This window comes from Nicotiana attenuata, unplaced genomic scaffold (assembly GCF_001879085.1).
Source record: "Nicotiana attenuata strain UT unplaced genomic scaffold, NIATTr2, whole genome shotgun sequence".
In the NCBI taxonomy this organism is placed as follows: domain Eukaryota; kingdom Viridiplantae; phylum Streptophyta; class Magnoliopsida; order Solanales; family Solanaceae; genus Nicotiana; species Nicotiana attenuata.
Window position 1 is genome coordinate 114586 of NW_017672357.1, and position 21703 is coordinate 136288.

Here is a 21703-nt window from a genome sequence, read left to right on the forward strand (position 1 = left end):
AAGACTTTGGGTTATGTAATTTCTACTCAGTTTTGGTATTATTTCAAGAATCTACTTGAATTATTATAACAAAACATAGAATTTTGAGAAGGAATTTGGGATTTTTATCTACACTTTAAGCGAGCGTATTTTGAGGATTTGACTACTGATTTAGACGCGGTTTTGGAATCTAATCACATATTTAGACTCGACATGGAATGGATCAAGGGGACTTGGTATTGGTTCCGAATTTCAGACACGCGTTCCTAGATTCTCCCGGTAGTCTTAAAACAGAATTGAGCATATAGAACCAGGACCCTAGTGCGTCAGGGATTCAAGAACCCAGGGCAGTGCTCACACTAGGGAGGTTAACAGAGATAATTCAAAGGAGGAATTAGGGACCAAGTCCTAGTGTGTCAGAGTTCACAAGGGCCTCAATTGGACCTCGAGCAGTGCTCACACTAGGGAGGTCAAAGGACAGAACCTAAGTAGCCTTGGCTTTCAGCCAGCTAAGAATGGGATTCAAAGAGCTTAGGCAACATGTGGAAGAGAAAAGACTAAGGTTGAGGGACAGGAATTGAGGGATTTAAACAGACACGACCAAATTGAGCATGTTAGGCAAACAGTTGAACAAATCACAGAATTTAAAAGCAAGTTTAATGTAAACTACGAAACAGGTTCAATACTTAGCATAGAAGCAGTCACATGCTAAAAGAGAAGCTGATAGGAATATATTTGCAGGATTGACTGGGGTGTTATATACAGATGCACATTACTAGACAGGTTGAAACATGGTTGGAAATTATGCTCAGTAAGAAACAAGGTAGCATTGTGACAAGCCAAGTAATCACAGAAGGGACAGGGAATCATGTTGGCAAAGGGGCAATATTACAGACACATAACATATGCCAGAACATCTCTACAGAGATTCTGGACAGAATGGAAGCTAAACTCATGCCAAGTAGCAGATATGGGCATTCGAACATGGTTATAAAGATTTAATTAGCAGAAGATGATCTAGTTTGCACCAAAGGTCTAGCCTAATCCCTCAAAGTAACAATTTAAAAACATGCTGAGATAACTACTTGAAATCACAAGCAAATACTAAAGGGGTATGGGATCAAGTGAGCGTGTAGAGTGACACAATGATAGAAAGGCAAATTATGACTAACACTGAAAGTCTTAACACAGATTACTACAGGGATTCAGGGGGGTAAATGAATAAACATGTTCATAGGCATTCAGGAGTCAATATACTAAGTGGATAGGCCCTAAAGAAGATTCAGATTATCCAATTGGGCATAGTTAGTCTTAGCACTAGTAACATTTAGAGTGATAAAATGTAGAGTTAAACGGAGTGATGCTTAAAAGTAAACTAGGAACGTATTAAGCCAGATATTCAGAGGTAAGAACACATAAGGATGAAATTACGAAAGTCAAGTAACTCACCAGTTAAACGAAAAAAGCAAGAAAGAACAAAAACCAACAGTGTTCTGAACGTCAATGAGAAGCAAAATACCCAAAATCCAAGCTTTCAGCCAGGCAAAACCAAAGTATAGAACGGAATAACAGAGTAGACTTTTAGATCTAGTGAGGTTATAGTGATTCCAAAGTCTTTCCTAAAGGGGAATGGGGGAGGGGTTTATATAGTGTAGAAATCGAGCAAGTAAACATGGCAAACGAATCATTCATACACAAATAGGGAAAAAATTATTCTGGAATCAATTAGAATCAATTTTAGGGCACAAATCAAAGGGGTTCGGTAAATCAACAGGAAAACACACAAATAATACCAAAAATCATTTATAAGGGAAAGAATAAAGTAGAAAAAGGAAAACATAAGGAAGCGTGTAGTCAAACATAGAAAAGGAAAAGTAGCGGTTGAGAATCGGTAAAGAACAAAGGGAAATTCAAACCCTAGTTGACAGAAGTCGAAGATTGGCAAAAAATCTCCGCTAATCGGGCTCATATGGCCAAGATCGTGAAGTATATGGACGAGATTCATGTCCAGATTCAAGCGGTCAAAAGGGAAATGGCCGAAATCTGGGATAGGATACTTGCCATGTTTAGGCAAGTACTAGGAGATAGTATAGATTCATGGGAGATGGCGGTATAACACACAAAAGGTAAGAAAATCATGGAAAAATCTATGGTTGAGAAGGATTCGGCGAGGTTTTTGAGAGGCGGCTAAGGTTTCTTTGAGAGATGAGAGATGAGAGGGTTTCAGGGCGTCGGGGTGGTGAAGAATGATTAGGGTTGGGGCTTGGGTGTTGTTAAAGAGGAGGGTGTAACGTGGACCGTTGATCTCAGAGATCAGCGGCCACGATTTTAAGAGAGTTCTGGGTCGGGTGGTTTAAATAGGTATGGGGTTGGGCAAATTATTCTTGGGCCATGTGTAATTGGGTTAGTGTTGGGCCAGTGTATTGGGTAGTTTTAGGTCCGAAAAATAGGAGGGTTTTAGGGCTAAATTTTAAATACACGACATTTAATAAATAAATAATTTTAAATAGTAATTAATAAATATGCAAAATATCATTTGTGCACTAATATGATTAATAGTAATTACTTAACATTACAAAAATATAAAAAGTCATTTTATGCATAAATAATGTAATTATACATGCATATGGGCTATTATTGTAAAAATATGCAATTTAGCCTAAAAAATGTAAATGTAATTATAAAAATGCACTAAAAATATTTAAATATTATGCTGGTGTATATGATAAGTTTGGATGGTTAATTCATCATAAAAATAATTTGGATGGTAATTATTGAATATTTATATAATAAAAATGCAGAATTAAATTGATTTAAAACTTTTTTAAAAATTATGACAAATTGAAAATGCTTGTGTGTGCTCATAAATCAAAATGAGGATGCATATGCACTATTTTGAAAGTATATGCATATATAGTTAAAAGTGAGGGAAAAATTGGATATCAACAGTAGTGATCCTAATTGTCTAAGTACGATTTGTACGCGCTCGATGTAGTTTGATGGTTTGAAAGATACGAGAAGGATTTTGATCTCCAATTCTTGGTTTTGATGTTAATTGCGGTTTTTAAGCCATTAGATGAGTTTGGAAGATGTATTTGGACTTGTTTCTAATATTGCACGGGGTCCCGACGGACTCAGGTCTAATCCGGGGTGGTTTTGAATCATTTCTGTTGAGTTTGCATTGTTGGTTTTGCTGGTTTCAGATAAGTATCGCGCTCACAATGTAGGTGTTGCATTTTTGAGGAAAAAAAGTGGTCTAGAGGAATTTGTTTATCGCACGCGTGATAGCTGCATTGCGTTCGCGACGTATCTAGGCATGAAGGTCTTCGCGTTCGTGTAGAGGAACTCGGCGCTGGGAGTTTTTTTATTTCCATTTGTGAGGGCGTGCCCCTGTTCGAATTGTGTGGCAGCTTGGTTAGAGTGTTCTCAAGTGTAGCTTCTCGTTCGCAAAGCGGAGCAGATATGGCTTGTCGCATTTGTGCATCACGATCATGGCAGTCATATTGCGATCGCGAAGGGTGACCGTTGGCAGGCTTTATAAGTGTTATATTTCGGGATTTTTACATATTCTTTCATATTTTGAGCCCTAGACTTGGAGAGGGGCAATTTTGCTTGGGGATTTTCATACAAGACTTTGGGTTAGGTAATTTCTACTCAGTTTTGGTACTATTTCAAGAATCTACATGAATTATTAATACCAAAACATAGAATTTTGAGAAGGAATATGGGATTTTTATCTACACTTTAAGCGAGCGTATTTTGAGCATTTGACTACTGATTTTGACGCAGTTTTGGAATCTAATTACATATTTAAACTCGACATGGTATGGATCAAGGGGACTTGGTATTGGTTCCGAATTTCAGACACGCGTTCCCAGGTTGTCTTTTGTTGACTTTTGCATAATTCATCAAATATTGAAGCCTTTCGGATTGGAATCACTTCCTATAGCATTGTTCGACTTCTTCAAATGATTTTTGGCTTGTATTTGCATGATTGGAGGGCTAAAACAAGATTTTAACATGATTTGAGGTTGAAAACTAGCCCGGATGAGGTAAGTATCTTGCCTAGCTTTGGTTGACGAAATTTTTCCTAACAATTTGCACTATTTGCTACATACAGGGGTGATGTACATATAAGGTGAAGAGTGCATATGCATGTGCCATGGGTATTCATGCTCGTGGTAGATTCTAGTCTACTTTATGACATGATTGGTTGTGTGTTCTATGTGTTCTATGGTTAACTCAATTGATAAATTACATGTGCACAATAAACCATGCTAGAGTTAATATTAAGGCAAATGGTACTTTATTTAGAGTATGATGAGCTATTCTTGAATTCTTTGTTATACTTGCTTTAAACGTTGTCACGTGTATTATAAACATACATCCGTACTTATTTTTCTTGCCATATGGCTTAAGTTGATGTATCACTACTTAAGTTTCCGTACATGCGTTAAAGACCATGATTTGGTTTTGATGCTTATTTTGGCATGATAATTATTTGGACGACGTAGTACTTATTGGGTCTGTGGTCACAGATAGGCGTACATCCTACCTTGGGATCATCCCTTGTATACATGTATACACCCATGCATGGTTATTTCTTAGTCCTTGTGAATTGTATATGCTTATCTCTTATTTATATTCATATATTCCTGCATATTGTTCTCGGATATGAACTGAGTTTATGGCACAAGTTTTAGGCCATGCAGATATTTTGATATTGTTATTGATTTGGCACGAGATTTCTTCCTTGAGGATATTATGATATTGTAATTGTTTAGGAATGAGGTTTCTATCGTGCGGATATTGTGATATTGTTATTGATTTGGAACGAGTACTTTGTGGTATGATGATTCTGATATTGTTATTTCTTTGGCAAGAGGTCTTTGTCGTGTTGTTATGGTGTGTGATAATATTTTAGTACGAGGTTTTGCCTTGCGATTATGGTGATATTGATATTATTGTGGCATCAGGTTTCTGTTGTGCAGTGCACGAGGCTTCGATCACGTAGATATGGATTCATCCCTCCAGTGTCGCCATTTCATGTTTCTCTCTTGACGACGTACACGCAATTTGTGAATAGTGAGCGGATTGATATGGAAATAGAAAGAGATCTTTGTCGTGCAGATATGATGATATTGTTACTGTTATGGCAAGATATTTTTGTCGTGCAGTGTATGAATATGGATCCATCCCCCTAGGGTTCTCCTCTTATATTTCTCTCTTGATGGAGTACACACAGGTTGTGAGAAATCGATGGGTTTCTGGTTGACTGTGATGTGGGATCCTATGTGATGACTTATTGAGAATAAAGGTGGAAGCTTGGCCATTCAAGTGATCCTCTGTGTATGCTCGTGCATTCTTACATGTTTTATTCACTCATATCATCTACATATGCTAGTTGATGCATTTTACGTACGTATAAGACTTGTTAGTGATTTGTTGGACACTTGGAGAGTGTCAAATTGATAAAAAACAGATTTATCATCATACATTGAAATGTTAGACTTATGAACATGGTACTTAAAAATTGATACAGAATTGGATCATTATTATATATAGACACTCTACATTCATATACGAGTATTTGAGCACACACTACTTGGTGCATGTCTCTTTTTATGCGCCATTGGTGCAAGTTGTATTTGCTTGATCTTATTAATTGGTAAAGCTTGTTTATCATCTTCACCCCAGTTGTGCCCCTTTATTATTAATATACATTATTTTGTGACTCTCACTTTGGCTACTTCTTTGTATCATACATATTATTGAGATGCACAAGTTATACAAAGTGAGTATCCTTTTTTCGTAAAAACGTCGTCACTACTTCACTGAGGTTAGTCAAGATACTTATTAAGTACATGGGATCGTTTGTACTCATACTATACTTCAGCACCTTGCATGTAGATCTTGGAGCTGAGCTGGTGTGATGACGAGGTTGGCATTGGAGTTGTACAAGAAATCCATATTCAAGCTATGACTTGTTTACGGTAGTTTACGACTTAAAATTATGTATATTTAAACTTCAAACAGATGTTGTTATATATTTTATAAATCTAAAACTTAGTGGCTCATGACTTGTACTACTAGTCCTTAGGATAGCTGTATTGATTTTTGCAGTCTTATTTATTATTTACTGATGATTTCTTGTTAGAGTTGTATCTTATATTATTGGCCTTACCTAGCGAGATGTGTTAGGTGCCATCATAATTTGGTAGGGTTTTGGGTCGGTGACATCCTTAAAACCCTATTTCTGTCCAAGAACCAAAATCCTAGAACCCCATGTCCCCAAAACTAAAATCATGCCTTATCGATTGTTCTAATGAAGATGATAGTGAGAAATAAGAGCCTAAAAGTTCTGAAAAGGAAGAAGCAAGTTCTCAGGGAGAATATTCAGAAGTTAGTGTTTGAGATCTTGAATTATATGCATCTTAATATAGCCCGAATGGCAATGAGTTTGATATTGCTTAATTCTCACTTTTGACTCTACTAGCATTTTATTTTTTTATGACGTTAAAATGGGGAAGTTAAGGATGTGCTCAGATACTGATTAATGAACCTAGTCTCTATATTTATATTGTCATAATTTTGACCGTCTTCTTAGGAAATATTTGCAGGAAAAATGTTAAACTGATCTAGTTGTTATGCCCACCCATCTACAACGTTATGACGAATGAAAGGTGAGTCCCTAGAGTTACTGATCAAGCAGGTTTTTATGTTGAACAGTCTGGTTCTTAAGTTAAAGATTACACATGGGTGTTTTAGAAGATTGAGCTGAGTTGCACATTTGTTATTGTCATCATCAAAAGGAGGAATTTTTTGAGCTGGACTTAAATTGGTTTTAATGATTAACAAACACTTGGAAATAGAACTAGGTACCTTAACGGAGATGTCTGAAGAATATGTGCTTGAAAGTGGTTTTGATAATTAATCAACAACCAGTAATGAACTAGGTCTTTTGAAGATATTTGATGTGCTGATATACAAGGGGGACAGATGGTTAAAGGAGATATCAAATTAACTAGGTCCCTTGAAGATGCTGATCAAAAGTTAAAAGCTTATTCTTGGTGCAAATCCATTGAGCTAGAATTCTATTGCAATTTGAATTCCTTGAAGGATTTATTTCGTGGGCTGAATGAATGGTAATAATTACAGGGATTTGTGGTCAAAAACGATTTACTAATTATGAGAATACTTACTGTCTCAATCCTAATTTTCCACCTTAGGAAGACATGATGGCACCTGGTCTCTAAGACTAGTCAAGCCTAACATTCATTGATAACTTAACAGTATTAACGACCAAGATAATAAGAAAAATCGATAAAACTCTTAATAACTCAAAAAAAGAACATCTAAAACAAAATTTCCAAAACCGGTGGAACTGAGTCATAAGCTCTATAGAAGAAACCTAAGAATCTCTAATATAACATTGTCGGAGTAGAAGATAAACAATAGTAAAAGTAATGACAGACGGTGACTCCGAGGCATGCAGATGTCAAGCAGTTATACCTTGAAGTCTCTGAAAAGATAACTGAACTATCACTGGCGTCCGACACAAGCAGATGTACCTGGATCTGTATAAAAATGTGCAGAAGCATAGTATGTGTACACCACAACGGTACCCAATAAGTATCAAGCCTAACCTCGGTAGAGTAGTGACAAGACCAGGTCAAGACACCTACTAGGATAAGAAAAACTGAAAAAAGTATAGTATAGTCTAATAATAAAAGCAAGGAAATAATGTCAATAAATCAATACAATAAGGTAATTTAACAACGGAAATTATGGCAGTAAAAGCAACAAGAAGTGAACACATGATGGGAACAACAAATAATCAAATACGGTCTAAAATGAATGTATTTCCATGAAATGACAATATGTAATAACAACTCCAAATACGAATAACTCGACAATAAAAGAGGTAACATGACAATAAGAGAGATAACAAGGGTAATTAAGGCATATAAGAGCATGTTTGACAATAAGAGATAGATCAAGTGATAACAACATCAAGTAAACCATGCAAGAGCAATTTAACAATGGAAGATATAACATGATATTAGAATTTCTAATTAAATGCATGAAGGGGTCAAAGAGTCTAAACCGGTCAAAATACCATATATAAGCTCGTGTACACACGCGTCACCTCATGTACACGTATTTCACATAATCCAAATAACACAAATCAACCCAAGTCCTAAGGAAACTTTTTCCCACACAAAGTTAGGCAAGTTACTTATCTCAAACAATCTAAATCAATCCACTAATAAGCCTTTCCCGCGAAAATCCAACTCAGGACAGCTTGAATCTAGCCAAAATAACATAATTCCATAAATACAAGCCATAGGTAGCAATACCTTTTTATGCCCTAGTCCTATCCTATTGATAATGTGGTTTTCATGCAAAGTGGTTAACATCTCTAAGGACCTGTTCTACTTAAAAATTCTTTCTAGTTTATACTTAGTCTTGTCTAGATTCTCCTGAAGCAACCTACTTTTTTCATGTTCAGCACAAAGATTGTTTTGTAGCCTTTTCAATTCGTTCTCTAGGTTTTCTTGAATCTCAATAACATGACGCTTTCCTTTAGGTGCATCAAGAATAATTTTGTTCTCAGTCTCTAAAATTTGTTTTTCATTACCTAAAGTAAGAGCCTGGTCCTTCAGATCATTAACAATTCTTTCTAGGATTTCTTTACTTACCTTTAGGTCATTGTTATCAAACTTAAGAGAACTATATTTATTTATGAGTTGTTCCTTTTCATCATAGAGATTATGATATGCATCAATCAAGACATACCAAAAAACTAGTTTCTTCTTAGAGTAAGTATGAACCATTTCTATAAGATCAAAAAATTTACTTTCGCTTGATCGTCTTCCGCTTCTGAATCTGAATTAACCATCAATGCAAGGATGTTTTTATTATCTAAGTTGGAGTCATCAATGCCATAATAGATTGATATTCCACCTCACTTTCATCATCAGATTAACAAATGGGGTATTTTCCATGGTAGCTAGCGTCTTTCTCACAATCTAATCCATTGTCCTCTTCTGCATCTTTCAATTAAGGACTTGGTTCTTCTTCTTTTCTTTCATTTCAAGGTTATTCATTTTTCAATCCATCTCCCTGAATGGACAATCCTAAATAAAGTGTCAAGGTTGCCAAACTTGTAACACACATCTGAATTACTCCTCTCAAGAGCCTTTAATTTGTAGGTACCACCCTTTTTCTAGAAACCACCTTTTCTGATCATCTTTTGAAACCTGCATGTCAGTAGTGTCATGTCATCATTATCATTATCAATTTCTAGCATTTAAGTGCCCTTCAGAACCATGATCTTATCCTTACAAGTTTTAGTCATCTATCGATCTTGATACAACTTTAGCTCGTAGGTCTGCAGATTTCCAAAAAGGTCATCCATATTCATTGTATTAAGATTCCTTGCTATAGAGATCGCATGACCTTGCTATTCCAGGAAGATTGCAGTATACTCAAGATTTTTCTTATCACTTTGTGCTTGGCGATAACTTCTCCAAGAGTGATTAGTTCATTAATGATTGACGTAAGTCGCGTATTTATATCATGGATAGTTATCCCCTATTTCATCTTGAAAAGTTCATATTGCGTGGTGAACATATCGATCTTTGACTATTTGACTTGACTCATACTTTCATGGGCAGTCTGCAGGGCATCCCAAATCTGCTTGGCAATAGTGCATATAGAGATTTGGCATTGGACTCAATTTTAATAATAGAATCATATATTTGGACTCGATAGTTATAGATTATCGAGATTTGGCATTGGTTTCAAATTTCAGACATGTAGGCCCCGGTTGACTTATGTTGAATTCTTGAAAATTCTTCAAAGATTGAATTTTTCTTATTGAGATTTTTTCCTATGGAGTTGGTTGACTTCCTTAGATGATGTTTGGTTTTATTCGAGCTACTTGGAGGTGATTCCTCAAGGAAAAGAAATTTTGGAGCTTTGGACTAGCCTGGATAAAGTAAGTGTCTTGGCTAGCTTTGGTAGAGGGAATTATTCCTAATAAGTGGTATTTTTTGCTACATGTGGGGGTGATGTTTATTCGAGGTGACGAGTGTATATACATGTACCAGAGTTATTCATGTTCGAGTTTGATTCAGGGCTACTTTATGCCTTGTTTGGTTGTGTGTTCTGGTTGTTCTATTTACTCAATCGATTGACTATGTGAGCATAATAAGCCATGATAGAGTTAATGTTTAGGCTAATGATACCTTATTTTGAGCATGATGAACTATTTTTGAGATCATTGATATACTTGATTACTTTATGCCTTGTTTTGTTGTGTATTCTAGTTGTTCTATGCTTTAGCTTTAATACTTATTTGGGCACGATGATTATATGTATGACGTTACTTGTTGGTGTCGTGGTCACACAAACATATAGTCATATATCCTACCTAGGGATCACCCCTTGTACACATGCATACACCCATGCTCAGCTATTTCTTTGCCCATGTGCATTATATATGCTTATCTCTTATTCATATGCATACATTCCTAAATATGGTTCTCGGATATGGACTGATATTATGACACGAGGTTTTTGATGTGCCAATATTGTTATATTGTTATGCACTTGGAACGAGGTCATTATCGTGCAATGATTGTGATATTATTATTGATTTGGCACAAGGTCTTTTTCGTGCAATGTATGTGATGTGATATTGATTTGGCATGAGTTCTTTGCTATATGGTGACTATGATGTGATATTATTATGGCATGAGGCCCTGGCCGTACCACGTGTGGATATGGATCTATCCTCTTAGGGTCGCCCTCTCATGTCTCTTTCTTGATGGCGTACACGCAAATTGTGAGAAACTGATGGATTTCTGGTTGATTGTGATGTGGGATCCTATGCGATGATTTATTGAGCACATGGATGGATGCTTTGACCATTCAAGTGACTCCTTTGTGCATATTTATGCATTAGTCATGCATATCTTCTATATATGCTAATTGATGCATTTTACATATGCATGGGATTTATTAGTGAGTCGCTGAACACTTGGAGAGCGTCGGATTTATGTAAAGGGCAAGTTATCATCATACATTGACATGTTGGACTCATGTAAAGGTTTTCATAAACATTCCACTTGGTAGCTGATATGAAATTGAATCATTGACTGTCACCGGAGCTATGATAGCGTCTAACACCGCTTGCTAGGCTAGACAACAACCAATGTGCATAATTAAACTTAAATGACTATATTAAATAGTCTCAACTAAGGTCATATAATAGTACAACTAAAAACTATCCCGATGTAACGATCCGGCCGGTCGTTTTGAGAATTTAAGCTTCGTTCAGCGGTGTAAGGTCTGTAACAACTTCATAGTATGAGTATCGACTTGCGTGCATGGTTGAATTCAGCTAACGGATGATTCAGAGTCAAATTGGAAGAAGGAATCTAGTTTTGGGGTTTAAACGGTAAGGATTTGACAGGAATTGGACATTTGAGTAAACAGCCCCGTAATGGGTTTTGGGTGATCTCAACAGCTTCGTCTGGTGATTTTGTACTTAGTCATGCGTCCGGATTCAGATCTGGAGGTCCGTAGGGTAAATTGAGGCATTTCGGCGAAAGTTGGAAAAGTTGAAGTATGCAAAATGGAGAAGTTTGACACATAGTTGACTTTTGCGATATTGGGTCAGAATGCAGTATTGAGAGTTGGAACAGCTCCGTTATGTCATTTTGGACTTGTCTGCAAAATTTGGCATCATTCCGAGTTGATTTGATCGGTTTCGGCTCGAGTTTTCAAAGTTGGAAGATTTGAAAGTTCCTAAGTTCGATTCATGGTGTGATTCGTCATTTTGGCGTTGCTTGATGTGATTTGAGACCTTGAACGAGTCCGCTTAGGTTACATGACTTGTTGGTATGCTTGGATGGGGTTTTGAGGGCCCCGGGTGTGTTTCGGATGAGTCGCGGGTAATTTTCCATGGTTTTGGGGAGGCTGAGTTCTAGTGTAAACGCACGTGCGGACCCTGGGCGCAGGTGCGATCGCCGCAGGTGCGAAGGATGAAGCGCAGGTGCGAGAAGAGCTGGTCTGGGCAGTCTCCGCAGATGCGGAGGATTTGGAACGCACGTGCGATACCGCAGAAGCGGATCCCTGGGCGCAAAAGCGAAGGGGAGCGCAAGTACGATTGGTCAGACGCACCTGCGGTTGCGCAGATGCGGTTTAGTTTGTCGCAGGTGTCGACGCCCCCTTTTTTTAAAGCGAAATCGGGTTTACGACATTCGGAAAGACAACTCTATTCCCGTATGGGAATTGGGTTTTTGGATTTGAAGAGTCGCCACCTAATAATTAAGTGCATTAGGACACTAAGGGTTTTGAATTTGAAAACCAGAGTTCGGGTAAGGGCTAGAAATTATCTCGAGGGGAAGGTGTTAGGCACCCCTCAAGATCCACTAGTGTGGTTCCCGGCCATGCTATGTTGTGACTTTACAAATAATCAATCAAGGCTCAAATAAGGACTTGCAATTAAATTAAAACTTGTGAAAGTAAGTATAAAGAGAGCAGAGATTTGAAAGGTCTAAACAATTCTAAAGAGAGCAAACAAAGACAAACAAAGGAAAAGGGATCCTAGGTTTATGATTAATATGGATCACTTCAATGCAATACCCAACAATCACTCCTCAAAGAGGGGTCGCACGTGATATTAGCGCATCGGTCATCATCTCCATATTCTACCCTTCCCACCTCGTGAAGGTTATTTAAACGTGTGGATTGGTCACAAATGCTTATTGCGTGCTATTACCCGTCCCGTCTTATAAGTCCTAGAGGGTATTTAGGACCACTATTCCTACAAGGTAAGCTCTAGGCTGAACCCCTAGGTTTAAAGGACAAAATGCTAGGCGACATACATAACAAGTAGGACTACACATAAAGGAACCATACAAGGGCAAATAAGAGGCTCACAGATCCCTCACAAGTAAACATGTAATTAGCACGACTCAAACACATTTAAGGTCATAAAAGAACGCGAGTTTAAAGATAAGTTTTAGCAGAAGGTTTAACCACAACTGAGTGACCCAAAGAGTGTTTGACTTGCAGAAATACAACTAAGAAAACAATTGAGTAAGTAAAGGCGAGGGAACTGTTAAAACATCATCTTAAAAAAAACGATTTGAAAATACAATAGTTTAAGTAAACAAGTATCAAAATAACATGATCTTGGGCGGAAAGATACCAATAATTTAAAAGCTTAATAGAGCACGAATCAGGAAATTAGTGAGAGCATAAAAATACGAAACAGCTTTCCAGATAAAGAGATTTTCAGTAAAAGAGTGGACTTCAGAGAGACGGATAAAAGAATTGGGAAAGTTAAAAGGTTGAGTAGCTTGAAACTAGTAAAACAAAATCAATCATCTTTATTATTATTGGGCCTAAAGCTTGCCTAGGCGATGTATGTATTGCCTTCTTGTTTTAAAAAAAAGTCGTGAACATGCATATTGATTCCAGTTTTAAAGAGAAGACACAGCCAAACAAACTTGTGTTGTTAAATTAAATAGCTAGTGAGGCGTTCAGCAATTGCAACCCTAAATAACATGATGTCTAATGCACATAAAGCTCCTAAACCATGGTCTTTAAATGCGGTAGTAGTTTCATAACAGTTATTTGTTGATTACTAACTGATCGCAAAGTGAGTATAACAATCTGAAAGTAAAGAGCCTAAAACAGGATATCTAGGTGTAAGATGCATGTCCTACGCATCGCTTCTATTGAAATATTGGTAAGTAAAACCCTATAGACATATTTTCTACCCATTAATTAAACTAAGCATGCATAATCCCTCCCAATTTTACTATAACCCCAATCAGTTGTTTACAAATTATTACAAACCATGATAGCTGAATTACATAATGAAAAAAATAAAATAAGAAGCTACTCTATAGGGAGCCTTCAACCAGGCCCAATCTTCCAACCTCACTTCTTTCGAGTTTCACAGCCTTGACCATGGTTTGGGTGCGGCAACGCTCCCTAAGGGCCCAATGGGGGTCCTTGGCCAATACCAGCACCCAAACATTACAAAAATGTTTGAACAAGTGCAGTGTGGAATTACCAGCCTTGTGCATCAAAGTTCAATGGGTACTCAAAGGTGCCCAAGGCAATGCTTACACGAAGGGGGGTAGAACCTAAACTCTAGGAGTAGTGAGAGTGATAGAAATTTCTTTAAAGAAATTGAGTTGAAAAGCAGTTTTAAAAAAAGAATGATCCATGTAGAACCAGCTTTGAAAGAAAAACAATGGGACAGTTTTGACAAAACTTAGAACCAAAATACCTCATATAGTTCCGGGCAATAGATACAAACAGGGAAAAGGGGAGTGGGGTAAATAGTTCACTTGTAACAACACAGTTGCACCTAGATACCAAAGGAAAGCATTTCAAAACTTAGACAGTTAACAGGTTTCAACCAAAAGGGCTCATGATCACATGCTTAGAATGTACTGGGGCTAGGGAGTAGGAGAGAACATGCATTAAGCAAACCAGTAGGCATGCTGGATAAATAGGAGGATAGTCATATAGGAGGCACGCTAGTTGCAATAAGGACAGCAGAACCATAAGTAAAAGCATAGAAGAAACAAAATAAAGTGCAACATGTATAAAATCATATTGTTTTGGATGCTACAAATCAAATAGAGGGCATACCAGTCAAGGATGAGATAGTGTAGAGCAGTAGTGTGCAGGGAAGTGAGCAGTAGTATGCAGACCAAACAATCAACAATGTATAGAGCAGTAGAATAATGGAGCAGCCCCCAAAGATCAATCAGTCTTAGCTTTCAGACGACTGAGTAATCAGTAATCAACAGGAAAGCTGGAGAGGATGTGTAGAAAATAAGAGAGAACACTGAGTATGCTTATGTGTGTAAGAGAGAGTTTAGAGCAATGAACCTTTTTGTTCTTGTGTATGATGTGCAATGTATCAGTGTGTAATGCAAAAGAGAATGGGGGTACTTATGGCTCTCAAATTAAGTGAAATTAAGGTAATACATATAGACTGATCATAATTATGGAAATAATACCAATTAGAATCAATTAAAAACTCGGACTCCCTTCAATTAAGGAGTCATAGTTTAAACGGGTACAAATTGTATCAAATAAGGAAAATTATTATTTGCAAGAATGGTATTTTCATAATAGGAGTAGTAAAAGTATATAGAATATTTCAAGTAAGGAAAGTATAAGGACAGCATATTGTGCACACAAATTAGTTCAAAGAATCACGGATGAAATTAAAAATCACAGGGAATCAGTACTAAGTAAGGAGAGCATTTCACAAATAAGGAAGTGATTCAAAAATCAGTGTAAAACTTCTAAGGAAAACATATACAAATTCAGGGATTCGAAGAGATGCAAAAAATCAGCAGAATATTTGGTAAACGATGAACAATTAGACCTATAAAACACAATAGGCATGAAAATCAGAGAACCCTAAGCAAGAAATCACAGAATCAATAGAAGGCTGGAACTCTAATAGCAAAATTAAAGCATGGAACTCGGAGAGTAACCAGAACATCACACCAACAATCACATAACACAAACATAAACACATAATACTCAAAAAATCAGAAGATATAGTGATTTCGAAAGGGTTCAGGAAACCCTAGTTTAAAAAGAAGAACAAAACGTTGAAAACTTGAACAATCGAAAAGATCTAGTAGAGAGTAGTGTAAAACACAAAAGAATAAGTTAAAAACCATTTAAAAAGAAAATTAGGGTTTCGTAATAAACCAGTGAGAGGTAAGGAACCTGGCTGTGAAACTCGTTAATAATGATGCTCGCAGCACCATCGAACCATAAACCATCAGAGAAAGGTCGGAGACAAACCAGGCAGAGCTTTCGATGATCATCTTGCATGGTGGAGGCTTCTGGAGTCTCGAAGATAGAGGGAATCAACAAGACAAGGTTTCACGGGTGGCTGGTGGTCGAGAGAAGTGAGGCTGGAGGTGGACGAAGGAGAGGCGGTCGATTCATCGGGGACGAAGGAGAGAAAGAGAAGGTTCTAGAGAGAGAGGGAGAGCGAGAGAGAGTGTAGAGAGAGAGAGAGAGCCGAGTGAGAGAGAGGAGTTTGGGGGGGGGGTTGTTGAATTTAATTTTGGAAATAAAACCTGGGCCGTTGATCTCATTTGATTAACGGCTCAGATTAGATTAAAGCTGGACCGGGTCATTAAATCGGATATGGGTCGGGTGATTTCAGGACTGGGTCGGGAGTTTTGGGGTTGAAATTGGGGGTTCAATTTGTGGTTAAAATTGGAATGTAAAGGGGTTATAATTGAAATGAACGAGGCTAAATGTTAAACAGCCATTTCTTCCCTTTTTATTTTAATAAAAATAGTTAAAATAGTCTTAAAAACCAATTAAAAGCACTAAATTGAGTAACATATAAATGTTAATTAAAAAACAGTGGGAGCGATTTTGTAATTATAAAATACTATTAATCAAAAAATAGGCTATAATTGCAATTATAGCAATTTAGCTTTAAAAATACCAAATAAATTATATAAAATATGCAAAAAAATCACCTTAATTATATCTGGGTGTAAATATGAGAATAAGATAAATTATTCACCAAAAATGATAGTCTAGAAATAATTATTGAATTTTGTACTATTAAAATAGACAACAAAGTGATTTTAAAAAATCTTTAAAATAAGGAAAAATACCAAAACTCTTGGGTATGCTTATATATGCATGTACATACTATTTTGAGAATATTTTCAGTATATATAAAAATACATAGGGAAAAATTGGGTATCAACAGCTGCCCCTCTTTACCTAGGAAGGATGAAAGAGTTATCGGGTAAAGATAGGATGGCCAATTTTGACCGAATGAGGTGATTTGCAAAGAATTTCGACCGAGCTTTGGTTCTTGAGCTGCCTACATATCCCTGGTTTTACAGGAATCAGGCCATATGTAGTTCGGGATCCATCGGCGAAGTATGCCAATAGAGTTTCCAAAAGGGCGGACGCGATGTTTAGGTTGTAGCTGAAATCTGATAGGCTGCAGGAACTGGAGCGGGATCGCTCCTGTTGAGATGGCCGTTGCTAGCCGGCGTACTTGCAAGTGAGCAACACAACATATAATGTGCGTAAATTTAAACGTGATGCAAGTTCCCTTTGGACCATGAATGTTCTCTTTGGACGGTTGTCGACGTCCTCAGACCATGATGTCCTGGGCCATGAAGCGCATAATAAAGGATTCGCAGGCTAAGGAAATGATGCTCTCGGGCTATGATAATGGTGCCTCCGAACCATGATGCCTTTGAATGATGATGTGCAGAATATAAAGCGGGGTCCTCGGGCCATGGCATGGCGTTCTCGGGCTATGAAAATGGTGCCTCCGAACAATGACGCCTTTGGACAATTTGGCGATATTTCAACCCATGAAATGCAGGATTTGGGGATATTTTAGCCCACGAAATGCAGGATTTGGCGATATTTCAGCCAATGAAATGTAGGATTTGGCGATATTTAAGCCGATGAAATGCAGGTTTTGGCGATATTTCAGCCGATGAAATGAAGGATTTGGCGATATTTCAGCCGATGAATGATTAAATATAAACTGGCGATCTTTCAGCCGATATAGAGATTTAAATGCAGTTGGCGATATTTCAGCCATGCAAAGATTTAAATAAAGTTGGCGATATTTCAGCCATGCAGGAGGAGACAAAGCTTAGTCTTGGAAGGCAGAAAGGTAGCCTTATGCAATGCAAGAAAAATGCTGGATGGAGGTAGAGCTCAACCACGGAAGGCAGAAAGGTAGCCATATGCAATGGAGAGAATGCAGATGGAGACAGTGCTTAGTCTTGGAAGGCAAAAAAGTAGCCTTATGCAATGCAAGAAAATGCAGATGGAGACAATGCTTAGTCTTGAAAGGCAGAAAAGTAGCCTTATGCAGTGTGCGAAAATAGAGGTGAAGAGTGACAAAATTTCTTAGCTGAGAGACGATAGCTGCTAGTTGATTGTCACTGTGGCTGTTGGGGATGTTACGTGCGAGTAGCACTTGAAAATGGGTGATGATTCTGGGAGTTGTATTCCTGAAAAGTATGAGTTTGTAACTGTATCCGATGATTCTGCATCTTGGGGTACCTGCATTCAAAGAAAGATCGTGAGTTTTGTCAAGGGGGAAGGTTAGTTCGTCTTCCCGCGGACTGCGCTCGTCCTACTCGGCTCTTGCTTTCATTGGGGTAGCGTTACTGACAAAGTTGTTCTGATAGTATTTTCAAAATAATAAAATGTGATGTAAATACGTAATAGATAAAATGTTTTTAGATGAACCGACGACTGCGACACGGTTCAAGATATTGCAACCTCTTTTGCTCCGGAATTTTGAGGGTCCTCCTCAAAATATTGCCCCAGTTTACTGGGCCGGTGCGCGGTGATTGGCGGAGATCAACTTCGGAATTTTGAGGGTCCTCCTCAAAATTCTGCCCCTGTTTCCAATGTCGTGGGGGGGATGAAAACTTTATTGAATTGTGACCGAACCCATAGGGCTGCCTACGTATCCCCTCTTAAACGGGAATCAGGTCAGGCGTAGTTTTTACATCATACAGAAATCATAATGATTACACATAATAGCGTTTGACTGCATCTGAATTAATTGGCTTTGGCCAGACTTCTCCATCCATCTCTGCGAGTATGAAGGCTTCCCCGGTTAGAACCCGGTGAACCATGTACGGACCTAGCCAGTTGGGAGAGATTTTCCCTTTGGCTTAATCTTGATGCGGAAAAATCTTTTTCAGTACCAACTGCCTTGGCGCGAACTGTCTTGGTCTGACTCTCTTGTTGATAGCTCTGGTCATTCTATTCTGATAGAGCTGACCATGGCAAACTGCATTCAGTCTTTTCCGTCTATAAGGGCTAATTGCTCGTAGCGACTTTTTACTCATTCTGCATCTTCAAGTTCTGCTTCCTGCATAATTCTCAGGGAGGTAATTTCTACCTCGGCAGGGATGATTGCCTCGGTACCGCAAACCAACATATAGGGTGTCTCCCCAGTCGATGTGCAGACTGTGGTACGGTATCCCAATAGAGCAAATGATAGCTTCTCCTTCCATTGCTTGTGTTTTTCTATCATTTTCCTTAGTATCTTTTTGATGTTCTTGTTGGCTGCTTCTACAGCTCCATTCATCTGAGGTCTGTAGGCTGTAGAATTCTTGTGCTTGATCCTGAAGGTTTCACACATTGCTTTCATCAGGTCGCTGTTGAGATTGGAACCATTATCTATGATGATTGACTCTGGGAAGCCGAATCGGCAAATGATACGATCGCGGAAAAAGTCTGCCATGACCTTCTTGGTCACTGCCTTATATGATGCTGCTTCAACCCAGTTGGTGAAGTAATCAATTGCCACTAGGATGAACCTGTGCCCGTTTGATGCGGCAGGCTCGATAGGTTCGATGACATCCATTCCCCAAGCGGCGAATGGCCATGGTGAGCTTGTTGCATTGAGCTCGTTAGGAGGCACCTTTATCATATCTGCATGTATCTGACAGCGGTGGCACTTTCGGACATACTGATGTTGTCTGTCTCCATAGTCATCAAGAAATAACCAGCTCGGAGTATTTTCTTGGCTAAGACAAAACCATTCATATGCGGACCAGAGGTCCCTGCATGAACTTCTTCCAACAACCTGGATGCTTTCCTTGCCTCGACACACCTTAGTAATCCCAAATCGGGAGTCGTCCTGTACAGGATTCCTCCGTTGTGAAAGAATTGATTGGATAACCTTCACAGTGTGCACTTCTGAGTAGTGTTTGCAAGTTCTGGATACTCTCCTGTTGACAAATATTTCTTAATGTCATGGAACCATGGCTTTCTGTCTGCTTCTTCCTCGACATGAGCACAGTAGGCGGGTTGATCCTGGATCTTTACTGGGATGGGATCAATGAAGTTCTTATCCGGATGTTGAATCATGGATGATAGAGTGGCCAATGCATCGGCGAACTCATTCAGTACTCTGGGAACATGTCGGAATTCCATTTTTGCAAATCTCTTCCTCAACTCTTGTACGTGATGCAAATATGGGAGTATCTTGGAGTTCTTGGTTGCCTATTCTTCTCGGACCTGATGTATGAGCAAATCTGAGTCCCCGATCACTAGTAACTCCTGAATGTTCATGTCAATGGCTAGTTTGAGCCCTATGATGCAGGCTTCGTACTCGTCCATGTTGTTGGTGCACGGGAACCTGAGTTTGGCGGACACCGGAAAATGTTGGCCTGCTTCTGATACTAGAACTGCTCCTATGCCAACTCCCATAAAGTTTGCTGCTCCATCGAAAAACATTCTCCAACCATCATAGGATTCTGCAATGTCTTCTCCTACGAAGGAGGCCTCCTCGTCAGGAAAACACGTCTTTAGAGGCTCGTATTCTCCGCCCACGGGGTTTTCAGCAAGATGATCGGCTAGTGCTTGTCCTTTGATCGCTTTCTGAGTCACATAGACAATATCAAACTCACTCAGCAATATTTGCCATTTGGCCAGTTTGCCCATGGGCATGGGCTTCTGAAAGATGTACTTTAGCGGATCCATCCTCGATATGAGATAGGTGGTGTAGGCACATAAATAATGCCTCAACTTCTGAGCTACCCAAGTCAGAGCACAACACGTGCGTTCTAGTAGGGAATGCCGGGCCTTGTACGGGGTGAACTTCTTACTGAGATAGTAGATGGCTTGCTCTTTTATCCCCGTTTCATCATGTTGTCCCAAAACACAACCAAATGCTCCATCCAGTACTGCAAGGTAGAGCAATAGCGGTCTGCCTAGTTTGGGCTGAACCAGAACTAGCGGCGTTGACAGGTATTCCTTGATTCTGTCGAAGGCTTTCTAACAATCATAAGTCCATTTAGTGGCGGCGTCCTTCTTCAACATCTTAAAGATTGGTTCGCAAATGACTGCGGACTGGGCTATGAACCGGCTGATGTAGTTGAGTCTCCCCAAGAAACTCATAACCTCTTTCTTGTTCTTTGGCGGTGGCAAGTCTTAAATGGCCTTAACCTTTGATGGATCTAGTTCTATTCCTCGTCGACTTACGATGAACCCAAGCAGTTTTCCGGCAGGAACCCCGAATGCACAATTGGCGGGATTCAGTTTCAAGTTGTACCTTCTCAATCTGTTGAAGAACTTCCTCAGGTCTTCCATGTTGTCAGTGGCTTTCTTGGATTTGATGGTGACATCGTCTACATACACCTTGATCTCTTTGTGCATCATGTTATGGAAAATAGTAGTCATGGCCCTCATGTAGGTGGCCCCAGCATTCTTTAATCTGAACGGCATCATCTTATAACAATACATCCCCCACGGTGTAATGAAAGCCGTTTTCTCCGCGTCTTCTTCGTCCATCCATATCTGATGATAGCCACCAAAACAATCGACAAATGACTGCAACTCGTGCTTGGCGCAGTTATCAATCAGGATGTGTATGTTCGGCAAGGGGAAGTCGTCTTTTGGACTGGCCCGGTTGAGGTCCCGGTAGTCGACACAGACTCTGACCTTTTCGTCCTTTTTTGGCACTGGCACATTGTTGGCCAACCATGTTGGATACTCCACTACTCTGAGGACCTTGGCTTTGACTTGTTTGGTAACATCCTCCTTGATTTTCAAACTCATGTCTGGCTTGAACTTTCTGAGCTTCTGCTTTACCGGCGGACATGTCGGGTCTGTTAGCAATTTGTGAGCTATGATAGAT